This window comes from Macaca mulatta, chromosome 12 (assembly GCF_049350105.2).
Source record: "Macaca mulatta isolate MMU2019108-1 chromosome 12, T2T-MMU8v2.0, whole genome shotgun sequence".
Classification (NCBI taxonomy): domain Eukaryota; kingdom Metazoa; phylum Chordata; class Mammalia; order Primates; family Cercopithecidae; genus Macaca; species Macaca mulatta.
In genome coordinates, this window is record NC_133417.1 from 98,925,374 (window position 1) to 98,948,774 (window position 23,401).

Here is a 23,401-nt window from a genome sequence, read left to right on the forward strand (position 1 = left end):
ATTTTCATCACATGTATACTATTAATACAGTGTTATAAAAGTAGATTCTGTGAATATATATATTTTATTGGTCAAATAGTATGTAATTTCAGTAACTTTCAAAATACCTTTTTTTTTTGTACAGAATAAGCATTTACTTTGTGGAAGTGATTTTTTAACATTAAAAATATGTATAAATCTAAAATCAGTTAATCTCCTGTTATAATTATCTTAAATTACAATTTCATACATCCATTTTAGTGGTATTTTGTTATTGGGCATGTATTATTGTATAATGTCTGTGGGTATTGGCTAAAGATTAATTCTAAATCTATAAAATCATACAAGGATAAATCTTAGGCATAGGAAATTTAGGAGGTTGCATTGGGGTATGTATGTATGCCATGGAGTGTCTTAATACTGCAGATAGACTCCTGGCAATTCAGTTTTATTGAGTTGGAGACTGGAAGAGAACAGATGATAGTAAAACTGTGTGGAGGCTTAGGGCAGAATAAAATCAGGCAGGGAAGAAAAATATGCTGTAGATAAATGCTGAAACAAAATATTGATTTATACCCATCAGCATCAACTCTGGGAAATGGCAGAAGTAGACATATCATGCTGTCATATGGTCATCTGAAGTGGGATGATTCCTTTGGAGCCCATGAATCATTCAGTCTGTGAGGTAAAGAAGCTGATTCTAAAGCAGCAATTGATCACTGAAATTGCAATAGTGGCCATACCAAGTACAGAATACATGTGTATACTGGGTGGAAGGAACTTCAGGTAACAAATCAGTCACATCAGACACGCACATAAACAGGACAGTTGCACTGGCGGTTCTTGTCATTGCATCTAGGTAAAAATGATCTAAGAATGTATGTCTAAAATTCTCAAATGGGATGATATTCAGTTTTTATACTAATCTCATGATCTCTCCAAAAGTTGTTTTGTTTATATTTTTATAGTGGAATATAAAATATCTAAGTATTTTATGTATTGGAGAAACAGGATAGCTTTTTTGGGTAGTTTTTACTAGAAAGCTTTCACAAAAATCAACAACAGTGTGATGAACAATGTTTTCTGAAAAATAATCTTGGCTAATTTTTATACACAAAGTGGTGTTTACAGTTAAAATGACTTTGATTTTATTCTTATACACATGTTCTTCAAGAGAACAAGTTCTTTAATGCCATTTTAACTGTACATACCACTTTATATTAGCAACTCTGTGTATCCCAGAGACCATAATTGTGTAGTTTAATTATAGTGTTCCTGTAATCAATTTTAAAATACAAAGGCAATTGTAAATGAGCTGCCAATGAGAGCAAATAAATAATAATTGTTTCTCTGATGCATTTTCAAATTAGTCTCAGATTTAGGATATGGACACAGCATGTATTTGCAAAAATTTAGGAAATATACAAAATTTTTATTAGAAAGGGATTATTTATAGTATATAGTCACCACTTCACAAATGTAAATACATAAAAATATTTGGAATCACATTTTTGTGGAGTTATCCATAATTAATGTAACTATTTGTTATATACTTGGAAGAGTATTTATAATACTTGGCAGAAAGCTTGAAGCAGAAAACTTTACACTGAAATTTTAACAGTTTTAGCGAATTAGGAAATAAAGATAAATGCATCTTTGGAATGATAAGCTTCCACACTAAGATTTGATTCAATTTACAAAAATTTATTCATATCTGCACTTTCTTCAATGTATTCCGTGCCAAAAGTGCCCCTGTTTTTCATATCAAGCAAGGGAGCAAAGGTACCTTAAACATTTAGCAAAAGTGTATTTAACATACATGTATCAAATGCCAGTGAAATTCAAGATATTTGATGACTACAGTAGTGGATTCAAACAAGAACAACAACAACAAAAAAAACACAGTTAATACTTTACAGAAGCTTACTATGTAGTAGTGAGAGGTGACAACATGCTAGCAGCCCTCGCTCTGGGCACCTCCTAGGCCTCTGCGTCCACTCTGGCAGCGCTTGAGGAGCCCTTCAGCCCACCATGGCACTGTGGAAGCCCCTCTCTGGGCCGGCAGAGGCCGGAGCCGGCTCCCTCTGCTTGCGGGGAGGTGTGGAAGGAGAGGCAAGTGGGCGGGAACTGGGGCTGCATGCCATGCTCGGGGGCCATTGCGAGTTCCGGGTGGGCATGGGCTTGGCGGCCCCCCACCGGGAGCAGCCGGCCAGTGCCACAGGCCCCGGGCAATGAGGGGCTTAGCACCCGGGCCAGCAGCTGTAACACTCACCTTGAAGTTCTGCAGCTTCACTCCTGAAGTCAGCGAGACCACGAGCCCACCAGAAAGAAGAAACTGTGGACACGTCTGAACATACGAAGGAACAAACTCTGGACACACCATCTTTAAGAACTGTAACACTCACCGTGAGGGCCCGCGACTTCATTCTTGAAGTCAGCTAGACCAAGAACCCACCAATTCCGGACACAGTAGTATCAGTAAAATATTCTACCTACATTACAGTAATATAAAAATAGATTATAACCAAATGAATTTTAAAAGATTTATACAGTCAAAGTATAGAAAAAGTACTCTCTTTGGAAGAACTTACAAAACTATGATAAGGAATGGAAAATTTAATTATTTGTATAAAAATGGCATTTTAAGCTTCAAAAGAGTTTGAGTCTAGGGAAGAGACAGTTTTGGGGAAATATAGTTAGGTATAGTTGAAGCTCAAGTCATGGGAAATAAATTTAGTGAAAATGTTTGAAATATTTGATGCTATATTTTTGAACATTGGTAATCAAAAACTATTGATTTTGCTGAACATTGAAAATACTAATACTAGGCTTTGGAAAAGTTTATCTGAAAGCAATATAATTGGAAGATGGAAAATGCGTAAACAGTATGTTCGATCAGAATTTTGTTACAAACATCCAGATGATAAAGTAAATACAAAGCAACAGGACTAAATAGGTAGGAGTAAAAATTATATAACTTGTTAATGAAAGGACTGAGGGAGGAGGAGTATTCAAGGATGACTTGATATTTCACAATGAATTGTAAATGATTGAGGAGGAAGAGGATAGAATACGAAAATTAATGTAAAAATATGTTTCGGTCTTTTAAAAGGTTGGAAAGAGGACCAGAGCTCTGGAAGGACATAGATTTGTGTTTATCTACATAGAATAAAGAAAGAGGTAGATTTAATGTTGGCACTTATGAAGTCAAAATGGGTGCCTGGGAAGGAAGAATAACTTCAGAAGCTTTACCACCATTAATCAATGTTTTCCTTCTTGAAATATTTTTATTCCCATGATTTACAGCAATCCATTACCTTCAGGAATCTTTTCCACCACTTTGGAAGCTCCCGTTCTCCTTGTATGGAATTGCCAGATAAACACTGCCCAAGGATTTCTTTTTGTCTGATACAAGGATGCTATCTGGAAAATTCCTAGAAGATAAGCCCTCTACCCTCACCTTCTAATCTGTAAGTTTTTAAAGCTCTGCGTTTGAAAACAACTCTGGGAATAGCTGGGCCTCTTCTTTGGCTTCCTTCCTGCCACCCACTTCACCCTTAGCTCCATCACAGCAGACTTGGCTTGGTTCCAATTTATCACAGATGGCCAGGTCCTGAGCACCTGCCATAGTGTCCCTTCCGTTGCTTCTCCTGTCCTAGGAGTGGTACAGGTCCTATTGTTGCTGGTTTCTAGGTCATCACAAAGACCCCTGTTTGGCTCTCTCTTCAGCTGTATGACCAGTTTTTTTTTTTTTTTTTAATTAAATACCTTCTCTTAAGAATAAGTTGTGGGGTTTCTTAAAAGTCTCCAAAATGAATAAAACTATTTTCAACAAGGGCTATGCCACCTGTTATGAGAAATATCAAGTAATCCTTACAGAGAACCAATATAAATTTGGTAGACTCTTTAGAATTGAAGGAGCTTGAACATTAGACATAAAACTTGCTTATTTTACAAATGATGAAGCTATGGTATTGAGAGCCCTATTGCAAATACAGGATAATTCTTGGCCATCTGCCAGAGAGGAAATTTTTCTTCAATTGAAGTGTATGACTGAGCAGGCAAATCCAAGAATTTAGGAGACCATTCTTCAAAAGGCAGCTATATTTCTTTGAGTGAGGATGAAGGCGGGTTAATACTGTCAAAAGAAGTTGTTGTTTAGAAATAGTTTCATTTTTGTATAATATGTTAGGAAAAATTAAGATTTCAAGTTTAATATTTTATTATATAATTAGTTAAACAAAAAAGGGATAGCTTAAGTTGCTGCAGTTTAAAATATACTATAAATATACTATAGAATTTTATAATAATAGCTATATGAAGTTTTAATATCTGGAGATTTTATAAGATCTCATTAAATTGGTGTTACAAAATGACAGCTGGAAGTAAAGACTAGCAGATGCTATTACAGTCATTTTTCCCTCACACACTTACATCCTATGTAGAGTGGGTAGTTTATTCAGAGGGAGTGTATTGACTCTATAACCAAAAGTTCCATTGGAACCATTATAGGAAGTTGTAATTTTATATTCAGAGGTTCTTTAATAATGATTATTGACCCATGAACATGTCATTATAAAATATAAAGATTACTTTATTATTATAGTTCCAGTTTTTAAACAGGGAAAAATAAAAGACAAGGAATCAGAAGGTGTGTTATTGACTATAGTGCTAAAAATTAGCAGAGATAGCAGCATGGACAAGGCATTTAATTTCTATATCACTATTTTAGCTATGAATTGAGGCTAAGAAATATTCTGCTAACATCATAGAGTTGATACAAATATAAATAAAAAGCATCACTCTATATTATGTATAAATTCATACAGAGCCTATATATAGTTGTATATATAACATATATACTGTATAATAATGTAGATATAAATATTCTGAAGATTATCAGTATCTTTTTTTAGGTTTCAAGGATATTTACTGAATAGGTTTGATAACCATAAAGTTGAAATAAAAACTTTATTTAGCTAGTATTATAACTTCCCACACTTTACTTGAAGCTACTCTATGGAAGAGCTTTGCTTGCCTTATGTTTATGTTTATTTTCTTTATTAATGCTTGTAAACAAATAAAATTATAAAAATACAATATAAAAGATGAGTGACTATCAAAATAGATGAATTATTTTCAAAATAATAAATCAGCACCAGCTTTATGAACACTTGACTGGATTGTATGCATACACTCATTGGTTTCATCCAGAACTGTTTTGTATAATTTGAGGAGTAAAAGCATATTAGGATATTATCTCAGAGTTACAAGTGATTTAGTATTTGGTTTCTCTTTCTTGAATGTGATATATAAAGTTTTATCACAGTGATATATCTGAACCCTTATATTTAAAACTGGTTAGACAGCTACTATTATCCATTTTATAATAGTTTGCTACCGAACTCTTAAATATCACATATTCTACTTACCCTCATTGTACTTTACTTATTAATTTAAATAACATAAAATTAAGCAAAATATAATAAAGCATTATAATACATTCAATTCTGTTTCATATTTGAGCTAAAAGTTAGCTTGGAATTTCAAGTAAACATAGGGAATATTTCAGTAAACATAGGGAATATTGTTTTTAATTTTTATCCAATGAAACTATAGTGTAGAAATTTACTAGATATTTAGAAAAGATCAGTTCATTGTATGTTCCCACATTATATGATTATGATCTAATAGTATGGCTTCATGAAAATATAGATGAATAACGGTCTAATGTGATGACCAATATAAAAGCAAAAAATTGGAACATAGGTAACACTCGTGTCTTCTAGTTATAAGAGTGCACAATGTTCCTTTTACTCTTTCTAAATTAACTACTTGACAACTTTTTTTGGAAGAAGGGAAGGAAAGAAGGGAAGGAGGAAGAAAGAGAATAAGGAATGAAAGGAGAAAAGAAGGAAGGGAGAAAGGGAAAAAGGAAGGGTAAAAGGAAGGAAGGGGGAAAGAAGGAAAGAGAAAGATATAAAGGCAGGTGTAATGAAAACTAAAATGCTTAGAAGATATTGACAAACATATTGTTGCAACTTCTGATATTTAAACTCTCTTAGCCAAATATAATGTAGATAAATTAGAAATATGTAAATATTTCCTAAAACACTTCAAAGGAAATTATTATCCTGATATGTTTACTCGGATCAATCTTAACTCTTTAGATGTGGAAGTGAATCTGTGCCTTACCGTCAACTATATACAATTGGAACACTGATTTATTAACTAGCAATAACAAATGTAAGTTTCCTGAGGACCTGGAAAGCCCTACTTGCATGAAAAACATGGTTGTGAGTGGCATATGTCTGTGGAAAGCAGAAAGTGTTTGATGACCATAAAATTAGCACAAAATGAATAACTTATGTAACTTAACTTTTTCATGGTGTCAAGCTTTAAACCTATATTTCCACAATAGTACTTATAATACTCAGGGAAATATTATTTAATTTGGGTCTACATACAAACAAAACAATGAATCTGGTAAATTCGAAAAACTGTGGTATCAAATACAATTTCAATTTACTTAAGTGACTAGATTACATCTGTGAGAACATTAACATTAAAATATTCTATTAAAAAATAAAATAATTTAAAAAATCATCATTGGTTCAGCTAGGTAATTGGAAACATATATATTATTTTTCTTCTTCAATGGACACTAGCATTCCCAAGAAGAAAGGAAAGTTTATGTTTACAAGCTGATAATGAGATTAAATGACTAACCTGATTGATTTTAGAATGCAGATATAGATTTAGAAGTCACTAACATATAACCTGAAAGTAATTTATGTACTTAGAAACTAATAGGTGATCTCACAAATTTAGCATAGCAAACCCAAACAAAGCTTTACATTTTAGTGTGTTATTCTTTCAGAACTTTGGACATTAACTGCTTGCCAAATTTGAGAGCAGAGTTGAAATTCAAACTGGCTGTGACTTTCCTTCTATAAACTTGAAATTATATTATTAATCATCTATATTACGTATTTAAAGAAAACATGTCATTTACTTACTTTGGTGAAAACTACTGATAGTCCTGAAGGCCTAAGAATTATATTGTATTCAAAATTATTCAATTTCATGGTCATACCTAACAGTTTGAAAATGCAATAAAGACTTTTTGGTTGTAACTTCAGGTATTGTTAACAGGGAATCCAAAAAACTACACAATATATCTTTTATAGTTTGCATTTTAATTATTTTAAATAAACAGACTATTAAATAATGTTGGCAATATAGAAAATCTCTCTCCTGACAAAACAATGAATATATATATATACACACACACATATATATATCACATACACACACACACACACATATATATATATATATTTTATGAGACAGAGTCTCACTGTGTTGCCCAGACTGGAGTGCAGTGGTGCAATCTTGGCTCACTGCAACCTCTGCCTCACCGGTTCAAGCAATTCTCCTGCCTCAACCTCCCAAGTAGCTGGGACTACAGGCACGCGCCACCATGCCTGGCTAATTTTTGTATTTTTGGTAGAGACGGGGTTTCACCACTTTGGCCAGGCTGGTCTTGAACTCCTGACGTTGTGATCTATTCACCTCAGCATCTCAAAGTGATGGGATTACAGGCGTGAGCCACCATGCCTGGCCACATAGTTTATGGATATGAATATATATATACACACACACACACACACATATATGTATCATGGAAATTGTGCAATGAATATAGGGAAAATTGTTTTTTAATTTTTATCCAATGAAACTATAATGTAGAAATTTAATAGATATTCAGAAAAAGGTTAGTTCATGGTATCTTCCCACATTATATGATATAATAGTATGGCTTCATGAAAATACAGATTAGTAAGTAAATATATTTATATTTTTGTTTACTAAATCTAGTTTATTAATTGATTATTTCTTCTTTACTTGATTCATTCCCTTAGCAAAAACATTAAGGCCTTAAGAGTTTACTCAGACCACACATTATTCTTGGTAATAGAAATTAAAAAATCATGCAACGTTGATCACCTGTCCTTGTGGACACCAAGTTTTCTTGCCAGGGAGCAGGCAAAACATAATGATATTTTGAAGAAAAGTAAAGTAGGGTAGAAAGAAAGATATTGTAGGGAGTACTGTTTAGAGTGTTTAGACGTTGAAAGTTGAATAGATGAGGATGTGAGGACTTATCAAAATGAATCACTGCAGACAATTTTTATAATTGCCAATGAAGGTAGTAAACAGATAACTTCAACAACCGTGATACGAATGTATCAAGTTATCCAGAAAGTTTTTGATTAAAGAACTCCTGTATTTGCACTCAGTTTTAACATCTAATTTAACTATAAAATGAAAGAAGGCTGTTTCAAATATCAGTTTCATAGAGTAAAATCGTTTGTTTGTAAAATCTGGTATTTTGAGGAAGCTGAAGGTAGGTCCCCAATCCCTTCTGGTTTGTAGAGTTTCTGCTGAGAAATCTGCTGTTAATCTGATAGGTTTTCCTTTATAGTTTATCTGGTGCTTCTGTCTCACAGTTCTTACGATTCTTTCCTTCATCTTAACTTTGAATAACCTGATGACAATGTGCCTAGGAGAAGATCTTTTTGCAAAAATTTTCCCAGATGTTTTTTGTGCTTCTTAGATGTCTAGGTCTCTCACAAGGCCAGGGAAGTTTTCCTCAATTATTCCCCCAAATATATTTTCCAGGCTTTTGAAATTCTCTTCTTCCTCGGTACACCAATTATTCTTAAGTTTGGTCATTTAACATAAACCCAGACTTCTTGGAGGATTTGTTCATATTTTCTTATTCTTTTTCTTTGTCTTTGTTGGATTGGGTTAATTCAAAGACCTTGTCTTTGAGTTCTGAATTTCTTTCTCCTACTTGTTCAATTCTATTTCTGAGACTTTCCAGAGCGTTTCACATTCCTATAAGTGTTTCCTGAAATAGTATTTTTTTTTCTTTAGGCTATCTATTTCCATGAATATTTCTCCCTTCACTTCTTGTATCATTTTTTGGATTTCCTTGCATTAGGCTTAGCCTTTTTCTGGTCCCTCCCTGACTAGCTTAATAACTAACCTCCTTAATTCTTTTTCAAATAAATCAGGGATTTCTTCTAGTTCATATTCATTGCTGGTGAACTACAGTGATTTTGGGGGGTGTTGAAGAGCCTTGTTTTGTCATATTACCAGGATTGGTTTTCTGGTTCCTTCTCATTTGGGTAGGCTCTGTCAGAGGGGAGGTCTAGGGCTGAAGGCTATTGTTCAGATTCTTTTGTCCCATGGGGTGTTCCCTTGATGTAGTACTCTCCCACATTTCCTGCATATGGCTTCTTGTGAGCTGAGCTGCATTGATTGTTGTCTCTCTTCTAGGTCTAGCAAACCAGTGAGTCTACCCACCTTAGAGTTGGTACTGGGTTTGTCTGCCCAGAATCCAGTGATGTGAACCGTATATGTGTCTCCCAGCTATGAATACCACTGTCTGTTCCAGTGGAGGTGGCAGAGGGTACACTGGACTCTGTGAGGGTCATTAGATTTGCTGGTTTAATGCTCTATTTTTGTGCTGCTTGGCCTCCTGCCAACAGGTGGAGCTCTCAGGAAAGAAACTTCTCCCACAAACAGACCTTCAGCTTCTCCAGTGGGGCTATGCTTATGAGAGAAGGGTCTCCCTTTTCCACTTTTGCAGTTGGGGCACTCACAGTATTTGGGGTGTCTCACAGGTCTTGCAGGAGCAGTCTGCTTCCTTCACAGGGTCTGTGGGTCTTCTTGGGATTGCTGGTTTGTTCTTGCAGTTGACCTGGAGCTAAAATTCACAATGCAAGCCTCAGTATGCTGCTGTGTCCAGAGCTGCAATCTAGTCCTGCCTCCCATCCGCCATGATCCTCTGAATCTTGCCTAGCAACAAAGCTATTTTTAAAAAACATTATATTATAAAGATATTTGTTGGCAATACTCAGGATAAAATACATATAAATGTAGATATTAAAAAATTATACAATAAGATCCTAACTTTTGCCGTATTTGGTGAGGCAGAAGATACTCATCGTATTGAACATAATAAAATAAAATATATTTGAAATATACTTGAAATGTATTGAGTCGCAGATTAGAAAACTAAATAAAAATGCAGATATCAAACTCCCACAAAAAACAATTATCTTAGGCGTAGTTTTCTTTTCTGAAAATAAAGGGTTTTATACCTTTAAAATATTTGCCAGAATAAAATTTGAGACTATGAATCATTATCAGAATACCACAAACAGCATTTGTATTGATTAGACCATTTTACAAGTTTTAGTGGGGCTAATAATATTAATGTCAAATAAATAAAGCATAGCAGTTTCCAGTGAGGAAATGACCTTAATTGCCACTTGCAATGTAGAGAAAGGATGATTAGTAGACACTCATTTTTGCAGTGACCAAATTGTTATTTGATGATGAAACTGTTGATCCAATGGACTCCTTACAAAAACATACATACATTATGTATACATACATGCATTAGGTAGCCTAAATGCAGCATGTGGATCTATTTATACATAGGCCATCATTTTAAAATTAGGCAAATAATTATTAAAATATCAATTAAAATTCTCATTTTCCCTAAAAATTATACATTTTAAAGTTCTGATGTTAGTCTGAAAATTCAGTAGATGCAGACCTGAATGCTTTTATTGTCCTATTTGTGTTTTATGTATTGTATTTGGGTATAATGTATTTTTATATATTATTTTACTTTTTAAAGCCATGTCTTAGCCTGAAATATTACTGAACTTCAGTTTTCATTGTGCTTAATAAAAAGCACAATATTACTGTGCATTAAGCACACTAATACTAACCTAAGAATACTTAATAATAATGTTATTTTTTTGCTAGAAATGTAGTTTCTTACTTATCATATTTAAGTAAATAACTTAATTGAGGTATAACAAAATTCATGGAATTTTCAGGTTTGCAAAATGCTCGCCTGGACAATAAAGATAGCAGTTGTGGACTTTTGAACCAAAATGTCATTGATTGGAAATACTACTTCAGAACAATATAATGTTAATGTATGTCTTCTTTTATAAGTCCTCTATGCAATTATATTTAATTTCAATATTTGGTCGTAATAATATGTTCTGTTAAAATGTGTTTGAATGAACTCATTAACTTAAATATGTTTGGATATGCTAATTTTTAGAACATATACAATTTAAAATCTCTGTTGATTATACAACTCGGGGAAAAAGTATTCCTTATTATGCATCTCTGGCTATTTATAAGGTAATGTGTTTGTTTACAGTAAATTAAAACAATAAAATTAGTCAATTGTTAATCCCATTTTTTCATTTATGTTGAATGTTTCAGAAAGGAGACTAACTGCCCAATAGGACTTAATATTGTGCAAATGTTTGATAGTCACCAGACATGCTCCGGAGTATGGACACATGTTTATTCTTGGGTAGCCTAAACTGTTTATCATGTATGTACACCAATATTTTATTTAATCAGCCTAACATTTACTTTTTACCTACTTAAAGGCTATCACTATTCTAATGCTTGAGCAGGCAATGAGAGACAAATATGGACAGTCAGAGGTCTCAGTTACTCATTTGTAAATGGATGTATTATATGACACCTAGAGCCTTTCTTGGATGATATGACAAAATAGTTTCTTAGGGAATTTCTGCATTGAGCTACTTCAGTATACTTCCCCTCCAAAATATCATCAATATTCCACTGCTGTGTTTTTTCTCATATTTGAAATATATTTCTCCCTTGTTTTTCACTGTCAGTATCCTATCATTTATCTAGGCACAGGTCCAATGCAACTTTGCTAGTAAGCATTTTGTCCTTCGTGTGTACTCACAAAACATACTTGCAGAGAAATACTTAAAGATTAATGGAAGCTTATTCTAAACAGATGCTTAAATTTTGTGTATTTTTATTACAGAAAGGATTAGGATTCAATAAAACTGATATTATTCAACACAACTCTTTTTTATATAACCCTTCTGGTTACTCTCGTTAATAATCAGATCTTGTTATTATCTATATGCAATCACTATAAAGACAGCCTTCTGCATGTGAGTTTCCTTGCTTTGAATTGTTTCTCCAGTTACTCAGTGGAGTAACCCCTCATTTAAGATAAGAAACTACCATCAGAGTGAACAGGCAACCTACAGAATGGGAGAAAATTTTTGCAATCTACTCATCAGACAAAGGGCTAATATCCAGAACCTACAAAGAACTCAAACAAATTTACAAGAAAAACACAAACAACCCCATCAAAAAGTGGGCAAAGGATATGAACAGACATTTCTCAAAAGAAGACATTCATACAGCCAACAGACACATGAAAAAATGCTCATTATCACTGGCCATCAGAGAAATGTAAATCAAAACCACAGTGAGATACCATCTCACACCAGTTAGAATGGCAATCATTAAAAAGTCAGGAAACAACAGGTGCTGGAGAGGATGTGGAGAAATAGGAAGACTTTTACACTGTTGGTGGGATTGTAAACTAGTTCAACCATTATGGAAAACAGTATGGCGATTCCTCAAGGATCTAGAACTAGAAGTATCATATGACCCAGCCATCCCATTACTGGGGATATACCCATAGGATTATAAATCATGCTGCTATAAAGACACATGCACACGTATGTTTATCGCGGCACTATTCACAATAACAAAGACTTGGAAGCAACCCAAATGTCCATCAGTGACAGACTGGATTAAGAAAATGTGGCACATATACACCATGGAATACTATGCAGCCATCAAAAAGGATGAGTTTGTGTCCTTTGTAGGGACATGGATGCAGCTGGAAACCATCATTCTCAGCAAACGATCGCAAGAACAGAAAACCAAACACTGCATGTTCTCACTCATAAGTGAGAACTGAACAATGAGATCACTTGGACTCGGGAAGGGGAGCATCACACACCGGGGCCTATCACAGGGAGAGGGGAGGGGGGAGGGATTGCACTGGGAGTTATAACTGATGTAAATGACAAGTTGATGGGTGCTGACGAGTTGATGGGTGCAGCACACCAACATGGCACAAGTATACATATGTAACAAACCTGCACGTTATGCACATGTACCCTAGAACTTAAAGTATTAAAAAAAAAAAGATGTGACCCTCTCCCACTCACTAACTTTCTTCCAATCATCTTTATGTGCCATCTCAGAAGATAAAAATTCTCTGCCCAGTGAATCTAATTCTTCAACGAGCACAACAAATTATAGGTAAGGATTTTGCTCCTTCATTGAGATTTAGACCTTTTTGCAGCTTCACACTTTACTGTCTCTTGCTTTTGTGATGTAGGTCTCTCACCAATTTTTTATTTTTTTATTTTTTATTTTTTTTTCTGTTTTTACTCCAACTATTCCTTCTGGTCTCTATTGTTGGTCTTTTTTTTTTTTTTTTTTTTCAATTAAATGTTCTTTTTAAGTTGACCTTTTCAATCAATGTGCTCTCACTTTGTTTTCTTTATACTCCTTGTTTTTTAATTGCAATTTTCTACTGATACCAGATATACACGTACAGTCTCATGTTCACCTGAATTTAAGACATAATATCCAAATTATTACAGATGTGACATTTTGATAATCGCCTGTCCCGATCCTATTCAAGACAACATAATAAATAACTGAGGCCAGTTTGCAGGAGCAGCTCAAGTAACCTTTCAAGACTATGCTTTAGGAATTTTGTTATGATCTTTCTCATTTTGATCTCATCAACTTATCAACTTCTCAACCTCTCTGTATATAATTTGTTTTTTTTAGCTTTACTCTTTCAGATTGAAGTTACATTATATTACCTTTTAAATCTTCCATCTCAGTTCTGCCCCTAAATCTAGGGGCAGATGATTCTTATCGTAGTAATTTGAAGTGTAAAAGTCACGCCTGTAATCCCAGCAGTTTGGGAGGCAGAGATGGACAGATCGCTTGAGGTCAGGAGTTTGAGACCAACCTTGCCAATGTGGTGAAATCCCATCTCTATTAAAAATATAAAAATTAGCCAGTCATGGTGGCTCACACTAGTAATCGCAACTATTTAGGAGGCTGAGGCAGGAGAATTGATTGAATCCGGAGTCAGAGGTTGCAGTGAACCGAGATCACACCACTACACTCCAGCCTGGGGGACAGAGTGAAACTGTGTCTCAAAACAAACAACAACAACAACAACAAAGCCTCTGATGCTCTGCATTTTTTCCTCCTCCAATGAGAAACTTCTATTAGATTTATTAAATTCTGTAAGTTACTTTTCATTTCAAGAAATCTAAAACAACTGACTTCATACCTATTTGTTTTTGTTTTCCATGAGTCAACATTGCTTCTTGAAAAAGCAATGTATTAATACAATGTGAAATTAGTTGTCTGCTTTGTTTTTCAATGAATTTTTGTTTACTGGCATATGGGAGGACACTCAAAGCATCATATTACTTTGAAGCCAATTATTTTAAATTCTTGAATGTTCCCATGAGTATCCCTTGTAACTTAACACTAATAGACATTAAAATTCCTCCGCAAGAGGCATTCTGAAATAGACAATGCCATTTTGATACTAAAAGTGCAGAATTAAATTCAGTATTTTAATTTAGTTTACCAACAATATCAGCATTATATGGATAAAAGTAAATTTTTTTTTAATTTAATGATTGCCACATAGTTCATATCTTATCTGAAAACTGCAGCTACTTATCTTGAAGGATGTTGATGAGTGCAACCATAAATAAGATATGCTTATACATTATCTGAGAAAAGATTGTTCTGAATAAAAAGTAATTAATATTTACTTTCAGTCTGAGAAGTTGTACTACATTATAGTACATTTAGCTTACTAAAATATAGTGGAATAGTAAAAATAACAAGATAACCATATCTATCCCCAAAACCGAAAACAAAAAGTACTGAGAAGATACTTACTATTCTTACTCTTTATCTGTCTTTATGTATGGATATGTGTAAATTTGTATATTTTCATCTGTTTGACAATTTTGTGAGAATATGATCTTATAAATAGTGGATTCTTCTGGTGAACTTTGACTTTTTATATTTTATTTTATTGTATCTTGTTTGCTTTTTAAAAGGAAAATATAATCTCATATTCATACGTTACAAATTTGTCTTTTAACACCAATCATTAAAGAGTTAGACATTACTTAGTGTGAAGAGACTTCAGTATGCTTCCGTTTGATCTCTAAATCCTTCAGAGGCTTATATTAACTTTTCTCTCCCCTTCTATTCCACATTAAATCATGTTTTATTATTCAATAATAAGTCTTTTTAATGTAATTGTCAATCAGATACACATACTTTTCATAGTGCCATCCTTAATAGGAATATTACTCATTAACATCTATGAACTTGAATTTATACAGTTCCCAGAATATTATTACAGCAGCCATGCAAATCGTTATGAACTCGAGGCCTGAGGGAAATAAATCAGTCTTAAGAAAATTAGTCAGCAACTTGAAGTCCTTCAACGGTTACAGATAGGAGTCATAATAAAATCCAAACTCCTTACAGAAACCCTGCCTTGATTCGAACCCTAACTGCTCTGCTTCATCTCCTTCACTTTCCTTTGTTTTGGTCCAGTTTTAAGTAAATTTCTTCAATACTCTTGGCAATTGGTGTCTGTGCTTTGCACAGCCCTACCTTCTGACTAGCATGCCCTTCCTAAGTTTTAGTACACGCGTCTAAATCTTGATATTCCTTCAAGTTTCCCCAGAGGTTAATTCCTTGTAAGATAATAACAGTAGAGTTACATATAAGCAATTGCACAGAACTGTGAACATGACAATACATAAAAATGGCTTCTCTTCTGAAGGGGCTATCCACTAGTTTTGATTCTTCATTCTCCGTCTGACCTTCTTTTGTGTCCCCAGAACTATGTTTGCTTATTTTTATGGCAGTACTTAATTCCCTAGCTATAATATCCATCTTCTTGCAAGAATTCCCAGTAAACTCTAAGCTCTCTTGTAGTAGAACAGAGTGTCTTTCATCTTCAAATCCCAAGATCTGTCACAGTCACTGACAAACACTAGGCCAACTACAAATATTTATTAAATATATTAATGCATAAATGAATGAATGAAGTGTCACATTAACCAGCATCAAAAAGAGGAGGGCATATAAAAGTGAAACATTATATAATAAAATAAATGTATCTCATTTGTATGTAAGCATTTTTTACATTTAACCATTTAAAGTATAAGTCTTTATAATATCCTACCCATGTAAATGTGTTTTCCAGTAATGTAAGTATATTTTTGACGAGTTTTGGTTATCATTCATAATGATTATTTCTGTACCTGAAGAATGAATTATTTAAGGACACTGGGGTTAGCAAGGTATTCATATTTTCATTTATTATGACAGACTGTTTTTACTTATCTTGAGACATTAACTTGTGTTCCTGTTTATTTAAAACAAATTTTGTCATTTCTACAATTATAAATATGAATGTGACTCTTGCCTATTATCTTAGAGAGCACTTAGGAAACTTCCATGAACTCCAATATCTATTTCTAAGATTGAAATTTTGCAAACTAACAAAGCACTAGGTAATGTACTAAATGAAGTATTGAAAGGAGTTCCCATTAGTTCTCTGAAAATGTCTCTACTATGTAGAAAGAAGGCTTTTATGGTTTGTTTTTGTTTGTTCTTAATTATCAAATGCTCTGCTACCTGATGTGTTCTAGAACTACACTTCCTAGTATGGTAACTAGTAGCCACATGCAGCTATTTAAATGTAATTAAAAGTAAATAAACCATAAAACTTACCTCTTCACTTATACCAGTCACAGCCCAAATATTCACTCAGTAAGCATCTGTGGCTAGTGGATACTGTATTTTATGGTACAGTAATAAAACATTTCCATTATCTCATTTTCATCCCATTAGACATTTTCTTTCTCTTGAAAGTAGAAGAAACTTGACAAGTAAAGCTCTAGTAAGTTATTAAATTATAAACTAGAGCAACTGCATACTCTTTTGTGTTTTATAATAAACTATATGTACCAATTTTTAAATTATGTACCAATTTTATATGCCAATTTAAAATTATGTACCAATTTTCTTTATATGGCCATAGTATTTTGTTTGAAATCTTCCATTCAGCAATTCAGTTCATAATGCAGAATAATCAGCATCTGGCATTTTCCAGATTCGAATTCCTTAAGGTAAATGAACTCCGACTCCCTCACAATTTAGAATAGATAACCATATTTCCACTTAACAAAAAAGTTATGCTTCAATTAAATTTTTTTCTCTACAGTGTATAGCTTATTTTATTTTTTGTTTGAAAACATAAATTATGTGTATATTACAGGATATTTTAAAAGGTAGACATATAGATTACTTAATTTTTGGGTTTTATTTTTCTAAAATATTTTTGATAATTAATGTAATATTGAGTATATTGCCTTCTGAAATATAATTTTATTATTATTTTACTAATATTGGACATATCATAATAACTGAGCTACTATGCTAGTCAAGTAACTCAGAATTTCAGGACTGTGAACGAAGGGGAAGTTCAGTGTCATTTTCAGCATATCAAGGGATGTTAAAATATTTAAGAAGTTGACTGGCAATCTTTAATGTATTTATTTATTCAAGAAATATTTATCAAATGTCTACTATGTGGTAGGCTTTTTTGCTTGCATGTTTGTTTGGGGGATTCAGTAGAGAAAAACATTGGTATTCTCAATAATCTCTGAGATACAATTTTTTTTTCTTGATCCTAGTAAAAACAGAAAGAAAACACAAATATCTTCAACAATAAAGATCTTATGATATTTGGAGGAATATTATCAGGAGGCAATGAAGATCTTCTATTAAGGCTGCTGCTTCTCCCCATTAAGATCCTGTAATCTTCATAATGTCTCAGAATTATGTGGTGTTTAAGCACCAGTTCACATGTTTTGCTAACAAATCCAAGTGGAGTGAGACTTAACTGGAGCTCTTGATATCAATGAGCCCATTTGAATACATAGATCAGAGGAAAAACAAAATAATCGGAAATCTAGACACTAGTTAGGGGAAAGAGGTTCATCTTACTGAGTGGGTAGGCAAAACCGTCTTCTTGTAATCAGACGTCTTTGATTACATACTATTCAGCTGATTGACAACATCTATATTCAGGTTATTGTGACCCTAATAATCACACCGCTGTGCAGGTCTTTATGATCTCCTTCTTACCACCCTCCACCTTCACTTCCTCCTCCTTTTTTTTTTTTCATTAAAAAAATGATATCCAAATGAAAGTCCTGAAGAATTAATCACTTTGTTCCTAGTAAAAGAATTTTCATTAGGGACTTTTGGAAAGCTTAAGTTTGTTGAATTTAAGATAAGGTGCTGGAAAGAAGGTAAAACTAATAAAAATTTATTGTACATTTTATCTTTGGTAAGTTCCATGGTCCAAATGTTTGTGTTTTACCCCCCAATTCATATTTTGAAATTCTAACTTTTAATGTGAAAGTTTTAAGATAGAGTGCCTTTGAGAAGTGATTCGGACACAGGGGCAGAACTCTCATGAATAGAATCAGTACCCCTATAAAAGAAATCCCAGAGAAAACTTGTCTCTTCTACCACGTGAAGTTATGATGAAAAGACAGCCTTCTGTGAACCAAAAAATGGGCCCTCACCACACATTGAATCAGCCAGCACCTTGATCTTGGGCTCACCCAGCCTCCAAAACTGAAAAATAATTTCTGTTCCTTATAAGCTGCCCATTGTACAGCATTTTGTTATAGCAGCGCAAATGGATTGAAACAGTAGACAAAACTCCACCCCCATACGATTAACATGGCACTGTAAATATACTAGGATAACATATTTATTCTCCTGTTGGCTATTATATCTTTGCTTTATCATTGGAGGAGAGAGAAAATGGAAGACAGAGTGAATACGAGAAAAAAAAAAGAAAAGAAAAACGTGAAGGAAAAGGAAAGAATAAACCAAGCAAGTAAGCAAAGATAGAGCATATGAACTATAATCAGGAAGGCTTTAGAAATATATTCTGTCTAACTTGCAAATCCCTAGCTTGCAGAAACAAAAGAAAGAAAGAAGGAATGTAGAACGATTAAGGAAAGAAAGGAAAGGAAAAGAAAATAAGAAAATTTAAAAAAAGAGGAATGGAAGGAGGAGGGGAGGAGGCAGGGTGAAAGGAGAAAGGGAGAAATGAAGAAAGAGTTTTTTAGGGTAATAATTTATTTCATCTGAATCTAAACCATATTACTAGTAATCATGGATAAACTCTCAAAAGACACCTCCTAAATATGCACTTAAACAACTTGACAAAACCTGACAGATTGGATCCTCCCACTTGCTACATAGGTATTTTCAATGAGCGAACTGATGCCACTAGTTCAAACTGTACTTATGCAAGCTGAAGCAAAGTGGCAGCTTGGCATAAATTCAGACAGGGTTAATGATAGTGAATCTGGTGGGCTGACAAATGTGGGCAATCTTTAAACGGCTCGTTGAAAGGTTGGCTGCTGAAATGGTAGGCAAAGTGATTCATTTGCTAAAAAGGAAAATAGAGTATAAATTATAATTAACAAAAGAAAACAGCCTTTAGAAAATAGATTCTGTCTTAATTTGCAAATCCCTGACTTTCAGATGCAAAATAAACTTTTTCAAAGTAGATTTTTATCTTATGGGTTTAACATTTACTAAACTAGGACAATTGGATGAGGTTTTTTTTTCTCTCTTCTATAAATTATATGGTCTTTAATTTGACCTTTAGTTGAATTTGCTACTAAGAAGTCTACATAGAAAACAGTAAGAAAAATATAGCTTCGTGATTTACAAAAATTGATACATATTTTACTGTTCTTTTTAAATTAGCACACTGTAAGGTTTACAATGATTCACTAATATATATTTGAAAGTAATTAGACAGTTCCACCCAGATGAAATTGGTTACACAAGTGTAACAATGCAGAACACTGTTGATAACTGTGTTTTAAAAATCTCTAAGTGTTAGTTGGGTTTATTCAGTTATGAATCAAGGTTTCATTTTTATTTTATGAGAAAACATTTTCATAACTACTTGAGACATATGAACTTAATAGGAAATGTATGTATAAAGAAAAGCAAGATGAACTCTCATATTTGACCTACCTCAGATTTCAAAGTAATTGTTCATCCACACAGAGATGCTTGTTTTTTGCATTTTAGCTTTTGGGTAGCACATTCTATTACAAGGAGAATAGCACTAACTCTGTTGTAATAGCTGCAACCAATGAAATATATAAATATCTTTAAGGAGAAGGCTTTTTTGTTTTACTTCTATCTCACATGAAAATTAACAAACGTAAGAATAATTTTTCCCTCATGACTATTATAATTGGAAATCATTTTGGCTAACAAAATTAACTTTGCTACTACTAATCATATTAAAATTATTAAATAGCTTAAAGAGGGCTACAGACAGTGTGGAAATTATAGAACTATATCTTTCTACTATTTTAAAACTATGAATTAATAAATTAAAATTGTAAATCTCCCATTGTAGCAAAATTTGTTAGAGGAAATATTTGATAGAATCTATTGGTTTAAATAACATTTGATGCATATTTTCTCTACAGATATAAACATTCAATTGGAAATTCTAAGAAAGACTTTAGGGATTGTACATGAGTGATAATTAACACTTCTAATATTTTTCAAAATGTCTAATGCTGTATATCAATACGTTAACCTCTATCGTGAGTTGAGCAAGAGATTCTAAACTACATATAAATACCAAATCTTCAAGTTCATATTTTGATGAGAATATATTTCACTAGGTTTTGGTTATTTTTAAGGACACATATTTTGTATGCTAAACCAGAAAATATATCAGAATATTTTTAGATGATTCGATATAATCAATCAATTCCATTCTATTCTAATTTTTATATTTATAATCATTTGATTTTCAAAAAGAATGTTAAAACAATTCAATAGAAAAAGAATAGTATTTTCAACAAATGATGCTTGGACAAGTTGAATTTCACATATATAATAATGCTGCTGAACCACATCTTCACACCATACATAAATATGAACTCAGAATTGATCGTTATCTAAATGAAAATATGAAACTCCTAGAAGAAAATTTAGGTGTAAATGCCAATACCTTTAGTCAGGTAAGGTATGACATCAAAGTCCAATGAACAAAATGAGGAGAGAAAAAGATAAATTGTACTTTATCAAAATGAAAAACAGTTTTGCTTTGAAGGACAATTATCAATACATAAAAATGTTAACTCACAGAAATGGGGAAATATTTGGAAATCACATATCTGGTAAGACACTTGTATTCAGAAATCACAAAGGTTACTTGCAACTCAGTAATAATAAAAAGACAAATAGCTAAATTAAAACAGATCGTAGAATTTGAATGTATATTTCTCCAAAGAAGATATACAAATGACAACCAAGCACATGGAAAGATTCTCAGCCTTATCAGCCATTGAGGAAATACAAATGCAAATGACAATGAGATCCTACTTCATATCCACCAGGAAGGTTTTAATCAAAAAGGCAGACAATTACAAATGAAGAAATTAGAATCCTACTACATTTATTTTAAATGTAAATGGTGGAAGCGATTTGGAAATAGTTTGGAAGTTCCTCAAAAAGTTAAACATAGAATTGTAAAGTGGCCCAGCAAATTTTCTTCTAAGTACATATCCAAGAGAAATGAAAAAATGTATATATATGTATATAGTTATATATATAATGTTGCTATGAACATTCGTGCACGTTTTTGTTTGTATATATATCTTTTCATTTATCTTGGGTATGTACTATATATACACATTTTTTATATATACACACACATATATATATACACACACATATATATATCCAAAAACGTGTGCATGAATGTGCATAGCAACATTATTCATAATAGCCAAAAACTAGTGATAATCCTAATGTCCATCAACTAATGAATAATAAAGTATATAAAGTATATATATATACAATGGGATGTAAGTTGATCATAAAGATAAGGTAGTACTAATAATTGCTCAACCTGGAGAAACCTTCAAAACATTAAGTGAAATAAAAGAAGCCAGCCATAATAAACCATACATTGTATAATTCCAAACATACAAAAACATAAAATGCCTGGAATAGAAAAATCTATATATACTGAAAATAAAATAGTAACTAAGCACTGTGGGAAATGGAGATAATGGAGAATGATTCCTAATGAGTGTAGCAGTCTTGGTGGTGGGGGTAATAAATATATTTTAAAATTAGAATGTGGTAATAGCTGCACAATTATGTAATATATAAAAATTAATAATTGATTTTAAATAGGTAATTTTTTCATATAAGAATTATATCTCAATAAAGTTATTGAACTATAAGTAAATATAAATACACATACAGGTAATTGAAATTTGAGGATTTAATTTCACATACAAACCTATATTGCACAATGTTTATTTAAATCTCAAAAAAATGAGTGAAGTAGAAAGTAGACATATAATAGAAAATATTAACAAAGCCCAAAGCTAGATGTTTGAAATAATAATTAAATTTTGAAAGAGTAAGACTAACCAAGGAAAAAAAAAGCCTAGAAACACTACATAGTAGATGTCATGGCATGCAAACTATTCATTCATCTAAAATCTGCAGATGTCATAATGACACTCTCTCATTCTCTATATCCAATGAATTACCAGAACTACTAATAGGATCAAAACATAAGACTCAGAGTTTGGTATTGGAGGAGATCAGGATATGGCATTCCAAACACTTTGGCATGATAATTATTTTTAGCAAAAGGCATGTAAATTCCTAAAATTCCCTATTTTATAAAAGCAGAGTCTCCCAAAAGAACTCAATTGTCATGAACACCCTCCCCAGGAGCGACTCTCATCTTCTCAGAGGAGTCTACGTCACACTCTAACATAGTCAACTGGACTCTCATATTTCCCATCTATTCTCTTTGGAAAATATTTATTTTATCAAAACGTTATTCGTTTTTCCATAAGTGCCCTTTCTCTTCCCTCCTTTTCTCAGCAAATTGTCTGGCCAGAGAACTTAGGGTGGCACAGAGAAAAAGGTTTTCCTTCTCTAAAGTATTAAGAAATTAAAACTTTGTATATAATTCTGAATATATATCACAGCAAAACTCACAATTTTCAAAAATCTTCTACATGTATTATCTCATCCTCAAAGATATGGAAACAGTAGAGAATAATATTAATTATATAGTATACTACGTAAATCTATTTGACATATCATTTGTGATCTTTTCAACATTATAAAGAAGATACAATTTGACAAGAATACTTAACATTTTCATAAAAATATTTCTTTGCCAATAACCAGTCTTTTAATATACTGATGTTATTTCATTGATTTTGAATGTATTAATTGAAATGCATTTCTAAATAATTTCTTGATAAAATAAGTCATATTTGCTTCTTTTTGTTAC